This window comes from Sus scrofa, chromosome 18 (genome assembly GCF_000003025.6).
Source record: "Sus scrofa isolate TJ Tabasco breed Duroc chromosome 18, Sscrofa11.1, whole genome shotgun sequence".
In the NCBI taxonomy this organism is placed as follows: domain Eukaryota; kingdom Metazoa; phylum Chordata; class Mammalia; order Artiodactyla; family Suidae; genus Sus; species Sus scrofa.
In genome coordinates this window covers 17,125,917-17,146,313 of record NC_010460.4, presented here as the reverse complement: position 1 = coordinate 17,146,313, position 20,397 = coordinate 17,125,917, and the positions used below count along the sequence as shown (strand labels likewise).

The window sequence follows — 20,397 nt, the reverse complement described above, 5'->3', positions numbered from 1 at the left end:
TGCATCTGAAAAGAAGGAGGCTTTGCCCAAGGGGTACCCACACTGGGTCACAACACAGAGTACTAGCCACTATACGATGTCGATTGGGTCAGTCTTTACACACACACACACATCACACGGATGACACATGTATCATGTCTTACACTGATACATCACACACACAGGCACACATCACCCATAGATACACACATCACATACATATAAACATATCTCACAGCCACACATTACTCATCGTATATAGACATACACATTACACATGCCATACACAGATACATCATACACACAGACACACACATCAGGCACAGACACACATATGATACATCACACACAGACAGGCATATCACACAGATACCCACATGGATATCCAGACACATACATCACACACAAATGCACACACATCACACAGATGCACACGTGGACATACACATCACAGACATTACACATACACACACCCTTGAAGACCTCCTTGTCTCCTGTAGGATGGTTAATGTCAGCCCTGCCCCCTCCTCCACCCCCTGGACCACAAGGGAAACAGCCCCAGCGCTTCTTGAGTCGGTAATGCACCCGGTGGGTTGGTAGTGGTTGTGGGTGAATTCCCGCATCTCACATGATCCTTCCCAGTGCCTTTTCCTCACAGGCTGCAGCAATCTAGGCTGCCCGACAGTCACCATGGCAACGAGTCTCTCCTCTTCCCATCTTCTGCTGTGCAGGGTGCTTCCTTCCCCGGCCCCTGACCGACGCCCAGCCAAGCCTCAGGCTCTGTGTCTGCCTCTCTGGCTTGTTTCAAGACCTGACTTTTTTGGCCAGGTATCAACAGTGGACTAGGAGCACGTGGAGTTCTACGTGCCCGATCCCTCAGCTTGCCGTTAAATTTAAAGAGCTGCCGACAGTAGCTGTTCTGGCAGAAGGTGACTGAGGAGTCCTGAATATTCAGGCTGGCAGCTACCAAGGACAAAGTGGCCACACTGAAGAGATGAGCTGGGAGCTAGTTCTGACAAGTTAGAGCATGTTGATTGCAAGGTAACCAGGATGAAAAGTGACTGACGTGAAGGATGAAGGAAGGAACCGGGGAGGCAGGGAAGCACAGATGAGGGGCGGGAGGTCTCATAGGAACAGCTTTACTGACTGAATATTGCACAGGGAAGAGAGCAGAGCTGGTCTAAGGGGTGTCACTTTGGTATCACTTTGGACCAAAAAGTTGGCAGAGAAAAAGCCACAGAAATTGCTTCCCCTTCCTTAAGCTTCCAAAAGATCTCCTAAGCCCTTCAGAGGTGAAAAGTGCTGCCTTTGAAGAAGTGAGCTCCCCTGCTGCCTTTGAAGAAGTGAGCTCCCCATCAATGAGGATAATCAAGCTGAGGCTAGATGGCCATTGGGTGGGCATTCAAGTATGGGGTGCACTTTTACCGTCTCACCCAAACCTCACCATGGTCCTGCAAGTAGCTGTGACCCCCATGGTGCCCACTTTCTTGCCTGTGAAATGAGGGGCAGGACCAGACCGTGACTCAGGCCTCTGTATGCTTCCCAGCGCTGTGTTCAGACCCCACTTTCTCAATCTGTTCCTAACCACACAGTGCCTAGCTTTCTAGATTTAAAGCACTTCCTATTTTTCTGCGCACGTTCCTGTCCGTGGTCTCATTGTCTCTTCCCCTTTGCTCTGGGAAGTACATAGAACATTTATGATCACAGAGGCAGGGAAGTTCAGGGGAGGCTGCAGAGGTTACCAGGAAGTTCGCAGCAGAGCCAATGCAGAGGCCAGGTTTGGGTCCACCAGCCCCTCCCACCGTCCACTCTTGCCCGTGGCACATTCACTGGGCAGATTAGGCTATGGGGAAGGGTGTTCAGTTAATGGCCTTGTGAGCAAGCAGCCTGGCAGAAATAGCACAAAAGCAAATTAAACCTAATTTCCAGGAAAAAAAAAAAAATCCGTCAATTGTTCCCAACTTTGAGCTTTGCTGCTAAACTCCAAGACACAAAGTTGCTAACAATATGTGTGTGAATACATGAGTTAATGTAAAAGTTGAATAATAAAATTATCTAGTCATTCTGAACTAGTCTCCCCTAAAACTTGTAGTGGGAGTGCTGAGAAGGGAGGGGCTGGCCACTGGGTCTGCTTGGTATTGCATCCAAGCTGAAAATTCAACAGGCGTAATGTTCCTTGGGAAATTGAAACATCAAATGTCAAATAAGATCTAGCTGCTCTAATTCTTTATTCAGGCCCCTGGGGAATAATGTATCCGATGTGACAACACAATAAGCTTTAACATCGTCCCCATGTGCTATTGAAAAGCCCTTTCCTCTGCCTTCTTCAAAATCACCGTCTCCTTTTAATAAATCCAACCAGAGCAGTGAACGCAAATGTGAAACCACACGACGTATGCATGTCTGCTGGACTCGCCAGTGGATGATGGCTTTTCCCCTGGGAAGCTCTTCACGCTGACCTGACCTTTGTCCCCAGGGGAACCGTGATGATGACAAAAATGGGCAGCACACTATGGTTTTTTCCAGGGGCTCTGAGGACCTTTCATCTCCTTCACCAGCTCTTGGGGACGTGGGAGGAAGAGCACAGCTCTCCTCTTCCACTTAGACGTTGTAACCTTAGGAGTTCCTGCCATAGTGCAGTGGGTTAAGAATCCTACTGCGGCAGCTTGGGTTGCTATGAGGGTGTGAGTTTGATAGCTGGCCCAGTGCAATGAGTTAAAGGGTTAAAGGAGCCAGCGTTGCTGCAGCTGCAGCATAAGCTTGGATTCAATCCCTGGCCCAGGAACTTCCATATGCATCTGGTGCAGCAAAAAAAAAAAAAAAAAAAAAAAAAAGGTGAAACCTGAAGCCAGAGGCTTGTTCACCTGTGTGGTGTAGGGATAGTAGCTCAAGGGTTGAAGGAAAAGGAACCAGTGATGGAAGGATGAGGCTCATCAGGCAGGTCACCCATCTTGCCTTTTGGAGAGGCCCAGGTCTTTGGGAATAGGTGGGACTATGGTCCCAGCTGAGCTTAGGGTGGGGGGCAGTCTTCATGGTGCTAGCGGGGAGGCCACACATCTGGGAAGTCTCGGAGTCCTTGACACAATGCACTGAGGTGCCTGGAGGTCCTGGTCCTTCCTCAGGATTTATGTTGGGTCTGCTCACCTTCGATGCTGGAAAAGTTGGAGCCAGGTGGAAGAAGGTGAGCTGCCAGGGAGGGAGAGGTGCTCTGGCTTGGTGGGTCTGCTCTGTTGGCCTAAGCCAAGCGAGGGAATGTCTGGCTTTGCTCTGCTCCTGAGCCTCTGGCTCCTTTTCCTATGCGGAGCTGTGCAGGATAATCTCGTCTTTCCTGGAACCATCATGACCTTGACAAGGTCACCGCTGCAGCTCCCCTTCCAGAGGGCTCTCAGTGTCTGCTTGTCCACTTCCAGGGTCTCAGCCCACTGAAGGGGCCTGGGCCATGCTGGATACATCCAGTATGAGAAAGTTTTCTCCTTATGTGCACTTGGACTCTGCCTCCTCCCATCCTCCACCATTGGTTCTAGTTCTTAAGCTGGAGCTACCTGAGATAAATCCAGTCTCCCCCCCTCCAATACGTAAAGACAGGTGTTCCATCTCACCTGGGTTGGCTCTTCTCACAATGTGGTTGATGGACCCTCACCACTTGGTCACCTCGTCCTGGGTGTGAATCAGTTCATTAGTCTATGCTGTGTTTACACTGTGTGAACTCAGGTCTACACTGAAGGAGGCTTCTCATACCCCTGAGAGGATCCAGTCTGCTTTTTAGGATATGCTCTGGCACAGGCATTCCTGCCTAGCCAGCCGTTCTCACAAGGAGGAGGAGGAGGCAAAGCCTTTAGGGTAGATCCCTAGAGGCTAGCGCCCATAAGGACCAGACCCAGGCCTGGAAACCAGGACGCTGCTCTTCTGCCCAAGGACCCAGTACTTGTATCAGCAGCAGAGACTCCCATTTTCCCAAATGAAGTGGCGTGGATCCTTCTCCAAATCAATGCAGGGCTCTAGGAGGTGCAACCCTTCTCCCTCCCATCACTCTTCCACTCAGGATATTTACAATGGCAGGCACGGCTATGATGACCTCAACCTGGTGGCGTGAGGCTGACTCACTCAGTGTCTTTAAGCCGACTGAGCTCACCGAGAGCATGGCCAGACAATGCTGGCTGAAGGAGACTCAAGTCTTCTCTTGTCATCATTGCTAGAGTGTCTTGAATGGTTTGTTGGAAGCAATCTCAATGATATCAAAAGCTGCAAGTAGGAGTTCCTGTTGTGGCGCAGCAGAAATGAATCTGACTAGGAACCATGAGGTTGTGGGTTTGATCCCTGGCCTCGCTCAGTGGGTTACAGATCCGGCGTTGCTGTGAGCTGTGGTGTAGGTTGCAGATGCGGCTTGGATCTGGCGTTGCTGTGGCTGTGGCGTAGGCGAGCAGTAACAGCTCCGATTTGACCCCTAACCCGGGTACCTCCATATGCCATGGGTATAGCCCTAAAAACACAAAAGACAAGGAAAAAATAAACAAAGCTGCAAGTACAGTGAAAAAAACTTTCTTCTTCCCAGACTGCTGCAGAGTGTGTTGCCGACATGACACCCATCACCCACAAATACTTTAGTTTATGTATCCTGCCCACCAGGACACACTCTTATGTGAGCATAAACAATCATCGAAGGCAGGAAGTGAGCTGATTCATTCTGACATTTAATCCTCAGACCCAGTCTAGTTGACCAGCTGCCCCAGTGATGATCTTTAGGGTAAAAGGATCCAGTCTGGGGTCACAGTGCATCTCATTGTTGCGTCTCCCTCACCTCCTTTAATCTGGAACAGATTTCCAGGCTTCTCTTAACTTTTAAGACTTTGACCCTTTTGAAAACACTGTGCCAACTGTGTTGATTAATGTCCTTCACACTGGGTTTGTCTGATGTTTCCTCATGATTAGATTCAGACTGTGCATCTTTGGCAGGAGTTCCACAGAAGTGATACTTTGTTCTCACTGCACCTTATCAGGCATCACAGGATTCTGATTTGTCCCAGACCTGGTGATATGCACTTTGATTTCTTTTGTTGGAGGTGGTGTCACCAGCCTTCTCCACAGCACATTTACTCTTCTCCCCCTCATAAGTGATTTTTGTGTGTGTGGAGATGCTTTGAGACTAGGTAGATACTCCATTCCTTATCATACATCAATTTATGTCAGGATGAACTTCTGTTTTATATTTTATTCACTGGAGTGTATCATGTTATCATGACTCATTTTGATGCTGAAATTGTCTCAGAATTTCCCAGTGGAATCCCTTCAAGCTGGCTTTGGTGTCCTTTTCACATGTCCCCACCATTCTTTGAATGCTTCTTTACCCCTGATAAAGTAAGATATTCCAGATTCATCTTGTACTTTCCCTGGCCTGGTCTACAATCAGCCCATTTTTCAGGGAGCCCTGGTTGCTTTCAGTGGAGAGTGATATTTAGAAACCAAGATCTGGGGGCTGGGTGTGCTCAGTGGTACTGGGGTGACTCCCAGGCCCTCTTGGTGGACAGAACGGAGAAATATGTGCATGGATGACATATACAGTTGCATCTGTACTTAGATATTTATCTAACTTAATTGTCAAAACCATCCATTCAGGATACTCCAAATTCCAATCTAACATCTCAGGAGTCACTTTCATTGTCTTCTTTTTCATGTTGGTAGCATCCTTCTCTAACAGTGGGAAATCTGCCTCTTATCTTATTTGATCCATCTCCCCTTATGTAATCAATCTTCCATTGTCACCACCACCCCTTCCTGGCACAGATCTCCCCATCATTCCTCTTGGCCTCCCAGCCTGTGCCAGGCTGTCTCTCCCACCCCAGTCTGGTGCAGAAGTCCCTCCCAACCCTCTTAGGTACTTGCACCCCTTGCCTGGCTGTCCCCTGCAGGACTCCCTTCTTACCCCCTGGAGCTCCAACACCCCACACCAGCCTCTCCTGGTGGCCCCCATCCCGTGAGGAACCTCAGTGCTCAAGCTCCAGACCCTTAGCAGAGGTGTCCCTGGTTGGGTCCTCCTCATCACTCTTGGGCTCCAGCCCTCCTCTCTGGTTCACTGTGTCTCCCCTCTGCCCTGGCCCAGGTGCCCACTTTTTGAGGCCACCCCCCCACCCCGGTGTTTGTGGATGGAACAGTTCAGAAAGAGAAAGGATAGGAGGGCAGAAGAAGAGAGGCTGCATCTCAGGTGCTTAACTGCGCTCACCAGGGGGTCTGTTCAAATGAAAAGGTCCAGGACAGCTGCCTGGCAAATGCTGCATTTGCAGAGAGGTCTGTTAGCAGGGCTACTTGCACTTTGGCGCATTAAGGTGAAGTGCAGTGGGGACCCAGGCCGCCTTTGGGTAATATGTAGATTATCCCATTCTGCGGCACATTAACGAAGTGCTAATTGTGCTTTCTGAATGCAATTTGGTGCCAGTTGCAGGAATAACTCTGGCACCTGCTTGGACTTTAGACTTGCAGATTAACTCAAATGGAAAGAGTAGCAAAACAGGGAATAATTTGTTCTCTAATAAGCCACTTGGAAGCCAACTCATTTCTACAGTTGGTGTCAGAAAAGTGCAGCTCAGTGATTGGAACAGGAAGCTGTGTATCTGGTGTGCGGGGTTTGACGTGGTTTGTGCCAGGACTTGCTGAACAACCCACCTCACTTTGCATCCATTGGCCTCAATTTACCTTCCTGCTATTAGGGATGTGAGTAATTTTATTCAGCTTGTATGAACTGGACCTGGAGAGCCCTGCTTTCTGCCCTTGTCACTTGTGTTCCTGTGGACAGCTCTGATAAATGTGACTAGAAGGCAGAGGGGCAGGAAACGGGTTTTTATGGGCAGTTCTCCTAGGCTGTGATTCTCAGAGTTGGGTGCCTGGACCAGCACATTGCCATCAGTGGGGAGCTGCTGGGAAATGGGGACCTATAGACGCCCCCTCCCCCCACCCAGACCTTCGGAATCAGAGACTTTGGTCTGTTGGTTTAACAAACCTCCTAGGTGATTCTGATGCGCACCAAAGTTCAAGATGCGCTGATTGCTTTAGGAAATATGGCTCAATCCAACCCAGCGGGGTTTACTGTGGTCCTACTGTGTGCCAGTAGTAGGGTTGAATTGTGAACAGGAGAGCCGTGGTTCCTGCCCTCCTGGGGCACTGCTGTCTCATGAGTGATGCACTGAACAAGCCAGCAGGTGGGATGCTAGAGGTGAAACTTCAGGGGCTGGAGGGAGAATCGTGAATCACGCAGGGAACCTGGTTTAGTTAGGTAAGGGGCTCAGGGAAGGCTACTCTGAGCAAGTAACATCTCCGCAGCAGCCGTGCTCTCAAGGAAGCCACGGAAAGTTGGCTGGAGGGAGGTACAAGGTGGGGAAGTTTGTGAGCCTCCTGTATCTGCGGAGGCAGCAGAAGAGTGCTGGCCTGAAGCCCCCAGACGCAGGAGCGCGAGTGCCAGCTGAGTGTCTCCTCCTTCCTTTCCTTGCTTTTGCTTAGAGAGGGCTCTGGAGGAGGGGCTGTGCCCCTCTGGTGTGGGAGAGAGCTCTGTTTATCATCCAGCCAGTGGAGATAGCAGCATCATCATTTTCCAGGGGCCAGATATGTGCAATATTAAAAAAGAAATCATGTGATTTGCTGACAGCACTTAATGCCTAATTCAAGGGGCCTTATTATTCCTATACATCACGTCTGGCTGGTGACAGGCAACAGGGTTTCTGGCACAGAGGGGAGGCTCTCGTGCCTTCAGTTTGGGTTTTTCCTTCCTTCCTGAGGTGACAACAGGCAGTCAAGTACCTGTTTGGATAGGTGGTCCCTGAGGCTTCGTCAGGGGCCACTTGGTGCTGAGGAAGGCAGTGGAACAGGGGAGTCTCTCTGAAGGTAGGGGGCTGGCCCAGTACTTTATTGGTGGTTGAATAATGCTGATCAGCCCAAGGTCTGTGGCTGAGCGAGCCGTCAGAGCTCGTCCTCTCAAACCCGCTGACTGCCGACCCACATGGCCAGGGAAGACATGCTTACATTGCTACTTCTGGGTCAGAAGCTCTATTTTTGTTTTGCAATGAGGGGTGTATCTGCATCCCTGACCAATATTTTTCACAATGTGTGTGCTGAGGGCGGGCTCCTCTTACCCACTTGGGAGACATTCTTGACCTTTGCTTTCGCATCGTGGTGTCTGGCTGATGAAAAGACAACTCTGGGGAGACTGGATGGATGGATGGATGGAGCAGAGGAGTTAGGAATTGCCCCGAAGGTCAAGGAACCAGATCTTTAGAGCAAGGATAGAGTCTCCCTCCCAGAGAGGACAGCACATTACGGCACCTTTCCTGTGCTTGGTTGTGTTATTCTGCCCCTTTACATCTGGAGACCCAGTTAATGGATTTCCTGGCTCTTGGAAAGGCAGTGTCAGCGGCGAAGTGGCATATGCCTATCTCTGTGCCTGGTGCACATTAGGCTTTCAGATGTTGTTGAGTTAACACATTCAAGCCTATTTTTCTTTTTTCTTTTTTGCTATTTACAGCCACACCTGCGGCACATGGAAGTTCCGAGGTTATGGGTCGAATCGGAGCTGTAGCTGCTGGTCTATACCACAGCCACAGCAACACCAGATCTGAGCCGCGTTTGTGACCTACACTGCTCACGGCAATGCTGGATCCATAACCCACTGAGCGAGGCCAGGGATCGAACCTGCATCCTCATGGATACTAGTTGGGTTCATTACTGCTGAGCCACAATGGGAACTCCCAATCCTATTTTTCTTTAGGTCAGGGATCCTTATTTCTAATATAGCCATCCTCCTGGGGAACTCCCTGGCTGTGTGGATGGGGTACTGGGCAATAAAGTACAGACCACAGAGTGGGGACCCCTGGTTCCCCTCCTGTCTGCAGGGAATGTCACAGGCAGTGTTATAGGAGCAGATGGCCCAGAAGGAACAGAGGACGTGACCCCTTTCTGGGCCACCACAGTGCTCGCCTCCTATTCCTCACCTCCACACCATGTGCAGTTTGTGCACCTTGGAGAACAAATATTGCCTTGTCTGTTTGTCCACACCTGTGTCTCGGCCCAGGGCGCTGCCCAGCCAACCATCCTTGAGGCAAGGGGAGCTAGAGAAATTCCACCATGACTGGGAAATTCTGAATATGCCTGCATTCCTCTTAGCCCTCGGTCATCCTGAAGGAGGCTAGGAAGGCTCATTTGTACTTGGGGATAAGTTGGCCTAAGACAAAAAATATATCTGCACAAAAAATACATATATGTTTTATATATAATATTTATTTTATATATATAACATATATGTTTGTGTATGTGTGTGTATCTGCACAGCATTATTCACATAGCCAAAGGTGGAAGCAACCCACGTGTCCACTTAGATGAATGAATGAACAAATGTCATCTCTACGTACAGTAGAATATTATTCAGCCATGAAGGATGAACCTTGCAGACATCATGCTAAATGACAGTAGACAGACACAAAAGAACAAATACCGTGTGGTTCCACTTACATGAGACACGAAGAGTAGTCAAATTCATGGAGACAAAAAGCAGAAGAGTGGTTTCTGGGGGAGGAGGGAAGGGGGAGCTGGTGTTTAATGGGTACAGAATTTCAGTTGGGAAAGATGAAAAAGTTGGGGAGCTGGATGGTGGTGATGGTTGCACAACAATGGGAATGTGCCTAATGCCATGGAACTGTACCCTAAAAAAGGGTTAAAATGATCAGCGAGTGTTATGTGGATTTTACCACAATTTAACAAAAGTCTGCAGAGGGGCCAGTTGGGGCTGCAGGTTGGGCTCCTGGATGTGGCTTCTGGGGTGGAGTCTGGGTGCAGGATGATTTTGGGGGCTCCATACCTCTGAGGGAGCGGCAAGGAGGCAGGGTTGGGAGGAGGAGGACGTTGGACTGAATCTGGGATGCGGCCCCAAAGCCCCAGGCTTTGGGGCAAGAACTGCTCATCAGACTCAAAGGAGCTGGCCTTTGATACCTGTGCCTTGCTTCACCTTGACCTTGTGGGCTCAGCCCTTCAGCTGAAGCTGATCCCCAAGGACTACAGAAGGGGGACCTGGGTGACACTGTTCTGTGTTTAAGTGGTTGGGAAATCGGAGGTCAAAGGGTCACCGGCAGGCTGTATGAGGTGTAAATGCCTTTATTTTAGAGTTGCTAGATTTCCCGTCATGGCTCAATGGAAACAAATCCAACCAAGAAGCATGAGGTTACTGGTTCAATCCCTGACCTTGCTCAGTGGGTTAAGGATCCGGCATTGCCCTGAGCGGTGGTGCAGTTTGCAGACTCGGTTTGGATCTGGCACTGCTGTGGCTGTGGCATAGGCAGCTGTGGCTTTGATTAGACCCCTAGCCTGGGAACCTCCATATGCCGTGAGTGTGGCCCTAAAAAGCAAAAACAAAACAAACCAGTTGCTGACACTGATACTCAGGGGAGGTCAAGTCACTTGCTCTATCAGTGGGTGGGTCTAGAATCCTCTTCTCCCACCTCTTGGCCACTCCATATCCAGCTTCCCCACCGGTCCAGGGCTCACATCCCACCTTGGTCTTATCTCTGACCTAATGGGGTGATGACACCTATTATACTCACCTTCTGGAATTTCCAGGAAGACATAGTCAGGTACCCAAGGTGAGCATACCTGACACAGTTAAAGGAAAAAATACGGTCATTGATTGAATCGGGACCAATAAGACCCCAGTAGTAACAACTCAGAAATGAATGGGTTGTTACGCTAATCCCACGGGTAGTGACTCCTAAGCAACTTTGGGCAATTCACGGTTTTCCTATTTGTATGCCTGGTGCATCAATTCCCACATGTTTTTTTATTGAGCACCTACTGAGTGCACAATACTCTGCAGGATCCAGGGAAGGACCTGGCATGGTGCCGACCCTAGAAAATGTCCCATCCCCTGGAGGGGCAGGACAAGCTAGGACATGACTGAAGGCAAGGAATGAGGTGGGGTGAATGTCTCAGCACTCTGGAAAGCACTGCTCCCCCACAGGACACTCAAGGGCCATGGATCACCCATGGAACAAACTCTCAATGAAAAATCACCATTTAGGAGTTCCCGATCTAGCTCAGTGGGTTACGAACCTGACTAGTATCCATGAGGATGCGGGTGTGACCCCTGGCCCCACTCAGTGAGTCAAGGATCCCACATTGCTGTGGCTCTGGCTCTGGTTGACAGCTACAGCTCTGATTCCACCATTAGCCTGGGAACTTCCATATGCCGCAGGTGCAGCCCTAAAAAGAAAAAAAAAAAAATCTCCATTTAGCCAAAAAGCCAATATCCAGCTCTCTGCCCCTGGTCTCAGAGATTTCCCAGCCCTCCAATTTCATGCCTGCATCTGTATCCAGAGGGCCCTCGCTGGCCCCTATGTGGGCCCATTTCTGCCTCACCCTGAGCCGTCACTGCCAGCAGGCGGGGCTTTCTGGTTCCCTTCAATTAACAAAGGGCAGACAGTACAATTTCCCAGGGCTGCAAACTGGGTGGCTTGTTAAACATTAGAAATGTATTGTCTCACAGTTCTGAAGGCAAAAGTTCTAAAATTAAGCTATGAGTGGGGCCACACTGCCTCTGAGACCCAGTGGGGAGAACCGTTCCTTGCCTCTTGTGGCTTCTGCTGGTTTCCCAGCAGGCATTGGTGCTCCTTGCCTGCAGCAGCACCACTCCATTCTGTGCCTTCATCTTCACAGGGCATCCTCCCCCGTGCCTCTGTGTCTCCCCCGCAGCCCTGCCCGTCTTCTTAGAAGGACACCAGCTCTATGGACACTCTGGTCCACGATGACCTCACCTCAACTAATTAATGTGCAGTGACCCTATTTCCAAATACGGGCACATTCTGGAGTATCAGGGATTAGGACTTCAGCATATCTCTTTTTTGGAGGAAGGACACAGTTCAACTCATAAAAGGAACCCAGAAAATACATTAGGTATGTCCTGGACTCATGCTAGAGATTGGTGTGTCTGATGTGGGTTATGTCTTTCCATGAGTGTGTTTGGAGGGTATGTCCTGCCTCAGAGGTGATGGGACACCAGTCTGTGTGGACCTTGACAAACGAACACATTGGGCTACTATTTATGTTTTTATTCTTCAAGTTAATTATTTAATAATAATTGCATATGCAAATAAAAGCATATGCCTTGATTACAGCCTTAATTGCATTTTGGGTGCTCTTTCCTTTCAGACTAAGATGCTACACGTAGCAAATGCTTTTCTGGGTTCACCCCAACTCTGATCAAGTCTCTATCATACCAGCTCCATCCTGGAGAATTGAGGTTCAAAGGGGAGCACGCAGAGTGGGTTTGCTCCTCCTTTTAGCTGCTCTGGGTATTTGCCAACGGTTTGTTTTTAGCAGCCTAAGTGCCTACCTATCTATGCATGTGATTGTGTGTGTGTGTGTGTGTGTGTGTGTGTGTGTTGGATTATTCGTTCCCATCTCTCTCCACACATTGTCGATGTGTGAGGTATGAGAGGCACACAGAGAAGAAGGGAGGCATTTTTGGTTTGAAAACAGGCTCCAAAACAACAGAATGTCAGAAATCACGTGGAAGCCAGTGGGGATTCTGTATGTCAAAGAAGGACACACCAGTGGCGCCGGCTGCGTCCCTGGACCTGAGCAGACCTCGTACCTGGCTGTCGCTTCACTCAGGGAAACTCTCTCTCTTTTCCCAGGAGATGGCCTGGGTCAAGGACACTTTCCAGAGTGGAACTTTCTGCGGCTTCGTCAAGTTCTTCCCAGCTTAGTTGCTAGGCAATGGCGGTGCACACCGGAGGGGCTGCCTCTGCCGGGCGGCTGGCTCACCATCCCATCTGCAATTTAAATTCCCTGACAGGCAGAAGCAGCCAAGCTGTTCACTTGAGATTGCAAAAAGTTAGATTGAAATACAAGGAATATCCAATGCCTCAAGCCCCTCATAAATTTTGCTTTGATAGTAACTGGGAGAGAGCCGGGGAGAGAGGGAGCTGAGAGGGGAGAGCATGCAGTTTAGACCCACGCAGTGGAATTACATTAGATCGACATGTTCCAGGTCCCCCCCGCCCCCATCCTCGCTCCTGGCCTCCCCCAGGTTCTTCAGGTGCCTTTCCATGTATGTCCCTCTCCCGCCCTTCAGGTGAGTGAGCCTCTGCGCATCTCTCCTGCCTTTCCATGGCTGTTCTGGACCAGAAAAAATGGGATGTAGCTACTGGCTAGCTAACCACACCGTACAGGCTGTACTGTACCCCGTTCCCATGCACCCGGCTCCGGAAACCCCTCCTGCAATGACACGCTCGCTCGGCAATGCCCAGAGCAACAGCTGTACTGAAAACAGCTGGATCCTGCCGTCAGCCGGGGCCTTGACCAGAGGTCTGGGGGAACCTGAGGCTGCCTCTGGCCACTGCACCCCTGCCGTCGACTGCTGTGGACCTGGGGCTCAGGTGGCAGGGAGGTGGACTGCAGAATCTCGGGGATTTTCCAGCTCAGATCCATGAAGCTGGGAATCGGAGAAAGATTCCCAGTGAAAGAGCCATGGAATCCACTTCTCCAGAGACAGGACTCTGGGCTTCTCCTCCTTCATTCTCTTCTCCTCTCCCCACTTTCAGTCTTGGGTCCTGGCCTTTTCATCTCAGGGTCCTCCAGCCTTTTCTTACTCTCTTTTATGTCTTTTTCTCCCGGTTCATCAAAACCTGTCCTCGAGGCCCCTGGCAGTCCAGCCTCTGTCCATGGGAAGGGCGGACTCAGCTGGACTCTGGGACCCAAGGCAGAGAGCCGTGGCCAAAACAGCTGTCTCCTCCGCTCCCACCCCGTCACCCCCTGTGGTACCTGGAGGTGAAAAGGGAGGTCTCGGGGGACCCGTGGCAGTTCCCAGTCCCTGCGAGCTTTCTCTCTTAAACAGGATTATTCATAACTAATGTCTTATAAGGTTAGGACCACGGTCGGAAAACTACAAATATCTTGGCCATTGAGGGAGGTTAAGAGCGAAATGAAACCACTTAACACCTACTAGGATAGTTAAAATACAACTCACAAATAACGAGCGTTAGTGAGGATGGGGAGAGATTTGAACACGCGGGCATGGCTGGTGGGAATGTAAAATGGTTCAGTCCCCGGGGAAAACTGTAGACAGCTCCTCCAACAGCTAAACGGAGAACTGCTATATGACCCGGCAATCCCACTTCCACTCCCATAGACCCACGAGCATTCAAAACGGATATGTGTTGTTGTAGCAGGGCTGTTCACAACAGCCAAGAAGGAGAAACAACCCAGTGTCCATGGACAGATAGAAGGAATGAAGAAAATGTGATAAGCACATAAAATGGAGTATTATTCAGCCATAAAAAGAAATTAAATGTGGATATATGCTACAACATGGATTGACCCTGAAAATATTATGCTAAGTGAAATCAGCCTGACATTGAAGGACAAATACTATATATATATATATTTGCTTTTTAAGGCTGCACCTGAAGCCTATGGAAGTTCCCAGGCTAGGGGTTGAATTGAAGCCACAGTTGCTAGCCTACACCACAGCCACGGCAACACCAGATCCAAGCATGTTTGTGACCTATACCACAGGTCACGGCAGCGCTGGATCCCCGACCGACTGAGTGAGGCCAGGGATTGAACCCGCATCCTCATGGATACTGATTGGCTTCGTTTCCACGGAGCCACAACGGGAACTCCTGACAAATACTGTGCTATTCCATGTAGATAAGGCACCTGGAATAGACACATCATAGAGATAAAAAGTACAGTAGTGGTTCCTCGGGATGAGGGCAGGGAGAATGGAGACTTATTATTTAATGGGAGTAGAGTTTATGTTGGGGGTGGTGACAAAATTTGGGGTATAAATAGTGGCAACAGCATGAAACATTGTGAATGTACCTAATACCATTGGATTGTATACTTACAAGTGGTTAAAATGAGAAGTATGTGTGTTTTGTCACAATAAAAGAGCAAAATGAAGTAGCAAGTATGGAAGGAAATTCCCAGTGTGAGAGGGTGGGGGAGGGAAGTGGGGGGGACCCACGGAGTCCCCACGTGGACGGGCGGGCATGGGCCTCCCTGGCCTGCTGTGCCCCGCAGGAGCCTGGTGAGGACGTCAGGAGGGAGCCGGGTCCCTCGAGAACAGATGACCAAAAAAAAAAAAAAAAAAAAAAAACCAAACCAAAAACCCAGGCCCGGAGTTCTCCCCCGGGTCTGGAAGGAAAATAAAAAGGGGGATGAGTGTCTGGCTGTCCGCTGGGGAATCAGATTTAGGCCAGATGGCATCTTTCCAGGCCCAGCTTCCAGACCGGAAATAAATGCAGGTCCAGGGGGGCCTATGGGGCCAGTTGGGAGGACCTGCCACAAGCCAGAGGCTCAAGTAAAAGGCAGCGGTGGCCTGGACGGGACACTTACGAGGGTCTTGCCAGGATTCTGTCCTGCCCATCCCGTTGCCATCTTCTGCCACTTCCCAAACCAGGCATCACCCCACTCCCATCCCCACCCCAAGTTGAGCCTTGGAGACAGGCTGCCTTGGGGTCCTCTGGACGAGAGAGCAGGGGAAGAATAGCCTGAGGACAAGGCTCAGCACAGCTCCCAGGGGCCCCGGGGAGCTCTGGGGAGCACAGGCGGTGCTCTCAGAGCAACAGGTGGAGGACAGGCCATCTAGCGCCCGTAAGGACACTGCGGTTGGGTTCTTAGCAGATTCTCTCGCCCGCTGCCCCATCCCCACCGCAGGATGCCGCTCCCTGCGCCTTGGTCTTCCCTCCTCAACCACCTGTCTCTCCTGCCTTCCCCCACAGGAAGCCTGGGCAGCGGTGTCTGAGGCAGGAGGCTGGGCAGCAGCTCCAGGCGGCTTCAAAGCAAGGAGTTCTGCTTTCTCAGGTAAGGTGGACGGCGTCCCTCCGCCGTGTGCTCTTTATGCCGCTCAGGCGTCTCGTGGTTACAAATAGCTCAACCTTCCGCGCGCTGCCGTCGGCACCGGGCCATTACAGTAATGTGCCCATTCAGAGCAAGTGCATGCAGAGATTGCTACAGCAGCTTTTCGCCACGGAACATTTAGCCTTCAATCATAGCGTCTCAGGTCCCTCTGGAACCTTCCTCCGCAGATGCACCTGGGATGGCGTTCTCTCTCTCTCCACCGCCACCCTGGGAGTGACGTGGATTATTCTCAATTTTGTTGATGAGGAAACGGGAATTCAAATAAGAGAACATGGTGCAGGAAACAAGAGGGCTGGAACTGAGTTCACCACGGCGATTTTGACATTCATAATAATTATGGTAACTTGTGTAGGCCTGCAATGGGCTGCTTACTGGTGAAGCAGTTGGCCTGCACTGGGCTAGGTGATGAGGTCAGTGAGGGTCAGCTACTGTTCCAGGCACAGGGGCCGAGGGAACCCCACTGGACAGCCAGCTGTCACCAACGCACTTGACCTCTGCCAGGCGATATCTGAAGGCTGGCCCCAGGACCCATCTAAACGCAGAGAGAGCTGTCCTTTCCTCCTCGCCTCCGTGCCCCGATCCTAGGGCCCTTCTGCTGTTCCTGGGATCTCGCCCCTGGTCCTTCCTGCCTTCCCCAGTGGCATTCCCCTCCCGTGGTCCTTCTAGAGCCTCTGGAGCCAGCTCAGGCAGTGTCCCTGGCTCCTAGTCCTTCTTTCCAGGAGGCTAACAGCTAAGGGGATTGTCTGATTTTCACCTGCTGTGTTGCCCCCCTAACAGCATTTGTATTTAGACAACCTTGGCAATGCCATGCCTTAAGGCGGGGGTCCAAATGCATTGCCAAAAGCCGAGATGGAATCAGCCAGTGACATTTCAAAGTCAGGGTCTAGGCAGGGAAGATGGCCTTGGCTCTGTCCACACCTTCCCATCATGACTGCCCATTTCATGGGAGAGAAAACAGAGGAGAGTGGAGTTTCCTGGTGGCCTACTGGTTAAGGATCCAGTGTTGTCAATGTTGTGATGCGAGTTCGATCCCTGGCCTGGGAATTTCCACAGCCTGGAGGAGGAGGAGGAGGAGGAGGGGGAGAAAACAGAGCAGTGTATCATCACTACCATTTGCTCAGGCTGCAACATACCACTTACCTAAGCAGATTTTCCAGGACCCAATTCTGAGTTGTAAGGCAAGGTCTTGGAAGGCCCATTTTGCAGGTGAGGAAACTGAGGCACAAAGAGAAATGGCTTAGTCAAAGATAAGTAATAAGTAAACCAGATCCTGGGTGTCCTAGTCCTGCTGCTACCCTCTGCTTTGACCCAGGCTCAAAGCTGCCAAGGTGAACATCTTTTAACTTAGGCTGTTGGGTCACTCAGTAAAATATTCATGGATGCTGTGGCTCCTATGGGCTCCTTGTGGGCCAGTCACTGCACTGGAAGAGCTGGCTGTTTGAAGACATAAGAGGAGCTTCAGGAAACACGTGGAGAGGATAGAGGGGAGATGGGTCTCTGCCTTTCCCTATATCCCAAATGAAAGGCCCCTTTGTCTTCGAGAGTTGAGGCAACCCCTTATTCTTTCTCCTTCCAGAGTCCTGCGCCTTTCCCATCTGAGTCCTCAGAGGATAGACTCAGCTCTGACACCCAGGAAAAGGAAGGGCTTCCATTTCCACAGACCCTTTAATGTAAGCCCTTCCTCTGGGAGGACTCAGGCCAGTTCCCTGACTTTTCAGGGGACCATCTCTGAGCTTGGGCTGGGGCCCTGCAATTCACTGTGATAACAGCAGAGGGCGCTCCTGACTTTGGAGAATGAATCACACCCGTCGCCCCCGTTCCTCAACCCTTGCATTAGTCTGGCTTCTTGGGGGCTGTGCCAGAGGAGGGTAGTGCTTTGGAGGGAATCCCGGGCAGACTGAAGAGGCCAAGTACATCCGTGTCCCCAATTTCTACCTCTTCCCTCCGTGAGCCTCTGTCATCTGCTCTGTCATCAGGAAAGCAGAGGAATGGCAGGGTGTGGTAGACAGCTGGGCTGGGCTTGTGGGGACACTACTGCCACTTGGGTGGGTTATCTTGATTTAGCAGCCTCATCTGAGGGTCTTGCTGAGCATTGTTCTCATATGAGTGTCATCAGGACCAGCTCCAAGTGCAAGAATGACTGGCAAGGGTCTGTGAACAGATCTCTAGGAATGCAACCCTGGACCTACGTGTGTGACCCTGGGGGGCATGTGGTCAAGCCTGGGGGTGCAGAGTTCCTGCATAACCCGAGGGACTGAATTGGAGGGTCATCTCAGGGTGAAAAGCTGGGATTCTGTGCCGCCACCCTTTCATCGTTTCTCTCCATGATTATGGCTGTTGGCAACAGCCCTCTGGTGGCCACGTACCAGGGCTGGGGCCTTGTGGGGACCAAGGTTGCCCCTGATAAGTCATCCCAGAGGTCGGATGTTGCTCCTGTGTCCGAGTACCCCTCGATCCTGCTTACTGGGAAGAGAATCCCTGCAAAGTCCCCATGTCCTGAGGGCAGGGGCTGACTGCTGGCCCAGGAAGGAGTTTGGATTCCCCCTCCCTGAAGGTAGCCCCTGCTTGCTCTCACTCTGCCCTGAGGCTCTGACACACGTGGAGCTTAGGCGGGGAGGCAGGGACATAGGAAGAGCAGGTGGAATGGTTCTCCTCTGATGTGGCAAAGGCAGGGAAAGCCCAGCCCTGGCTTTAACTCTCGCGGTGCCTCCTTGGGAGCTCGGGAGATACCCCTCCGCGTCGCCGCGTCTCAGTTTGCTCATCCATGAAGTGAAAGGCTGCGGAGACGGTTTCCTCGGCCCTCCCCCATCCTGACGTCTGTGCTCTGGATCCTAACATCTGGCTCCTTGGAGAAGGGAAGACGAAGGAGGAGGTGGCTGGGAGGGAAGACACAGAGTCAGGAGGAGGGCGGAGAGGAAGGGGTGGAGGAGAGAGGGAGGAATGCGCTGGGTCAGTTTGCGCCTGCTCAGAAGGGGGCTGCTGATCTTTGAAGACTTGACCTCCTTATGCGGCTGGTCCTGAGACTGGGGGGGGGCGGGGCGGTGGAGGGACAAAGTGGAGTTCTGGTCACTTGGGAAAATACACCATGGTAGCCACCGAGTTACCCCTCTGTCCACCCATCTAGACAGACTATAGCCTTTCAAGACATTCAGAAGCTGAAATTGGAGCACATATAGCTCTAGGGGCCAGGGTGTGTGTATGTGTGTGTGTGTGATGCACACATTCGCATGGGACAGAAATATAAGCACAATGACGTTTGTATAGACAGACATCACCAACAAACGTGTATTTGGCACTTGCACACACACACGGCTGCACTCATGAGCTCATGCACATATACAAGCTGACATGTCTGCTGTTTGCAAAAGATCACGTTGACCCCTAAGGCGAAGAACTGTTTACTCGAAGAAGCATCTCTTACAACATATTAATAAAATACTTAGGCAGATTTTAACTTTAAGAGCCCAGAGAAGCAGGGGCGAGGGTGATGGGAAGGGGATGGTGGGGGAGGGGGTAAAGGCAGGTCTTAGCCCACGTGTCTGGGCTTCAGTGTAAGAACCATATTTCATGATACATTCAGTCTGATTTTCCAACTCATTGAAAACACTCGCCAGCTGCTGCTGAGTGGCTCCATTTGTTGTATACATGCACTCGCTCTAACGGGGACCCCTGGAAGGGATCCCCAAGGAGAGCTGCAGATGGAAACTGCACCAGAGAATTTGGGGCTGGACATTTTGCCTGGGAGGTGGGGGGAATGCAGAGCTGGGGCACACCAGGGCATGTGGCGAAGGCTGGAGCTGGGAGAGGACAGGCGGTCCTTTGGAGGCTGGGGGTTCTGGAAACTTCCATAGACACCTCCTGAAGTGGAACTCTTAGAGTGGGCCAGTGTGATTTCTCTTCTTCTCATGACCCCTCGGCAGACCCATGTGTACAAATGACACATGAAGTTTTATTCTCTCAGGATGGCTCCTTGGAACTGGGTCCTCCTGCAACCACCCAAACTGTCTGACTCTGGCATCTCTGAGGAACACCTCCCTGGGTCTGTCATGGATCCCTCTCCTTTCTTCTCCCAAGCACCTCACGCTGGGTCCCTAATGGTGCAGACACCCCGTCCTTTCTTCCATCCTCCTCTGCCTTTGAAAAGCTCCTAGCAGGAAGAGGAGATGTCTGCTGACACAGTCATATGCATGGATGGGTGAGGACTGCTGGCTTCCTGGAAGGTTAGCTGACCTCCCCAGAGCAGCGGAGACACTGAGCGGTGAAACGAGGGTCAGAAAGTGGGCAAGAATTTATGGGAAGGTGGAGGCAGACCTGGGTCAGGGAGCCTGGTCGGTCTCAGGTCGCTTCGGCCCATTCACCTTGGAGCCCGTCATCCGCCCGCAATCTGGGATGAAGGTTTAGCAAGTCCTCCAACCTTGCCTCCAGCCCAGCAGGACCCCAGAACCCCCCCTCTCCACTCTCAGAGACCCCTCGACCTCGGCCTTCAAGTCCAAAGCCAGGCCCTGGTCTGTCAGGGCTGGGGGT

At 51.2% G+C, this 20,397-nt stretch overlaps 1 long non-coding RNA gene across 1 annotated transcript in view; it reads left to right on the top strand.

The window, feature by feature from the left end:
• Window positions 1-20,397, top strand: part of LOC110257550 — a 226,016-nt gene that overhangs the window by 88,424 nt on the left and 117,195 nt on the right. The window contains exon 2 of the long non-coding RNA XR_002340322.1: window positions 15,735-15,816. This is a non-coding gene — a long non-coding RNA (uncharacterized LOC110257550). The remainder of the gene's footprint in view (window positions 1-15,734; window positions 15,817-20,397) is intronic.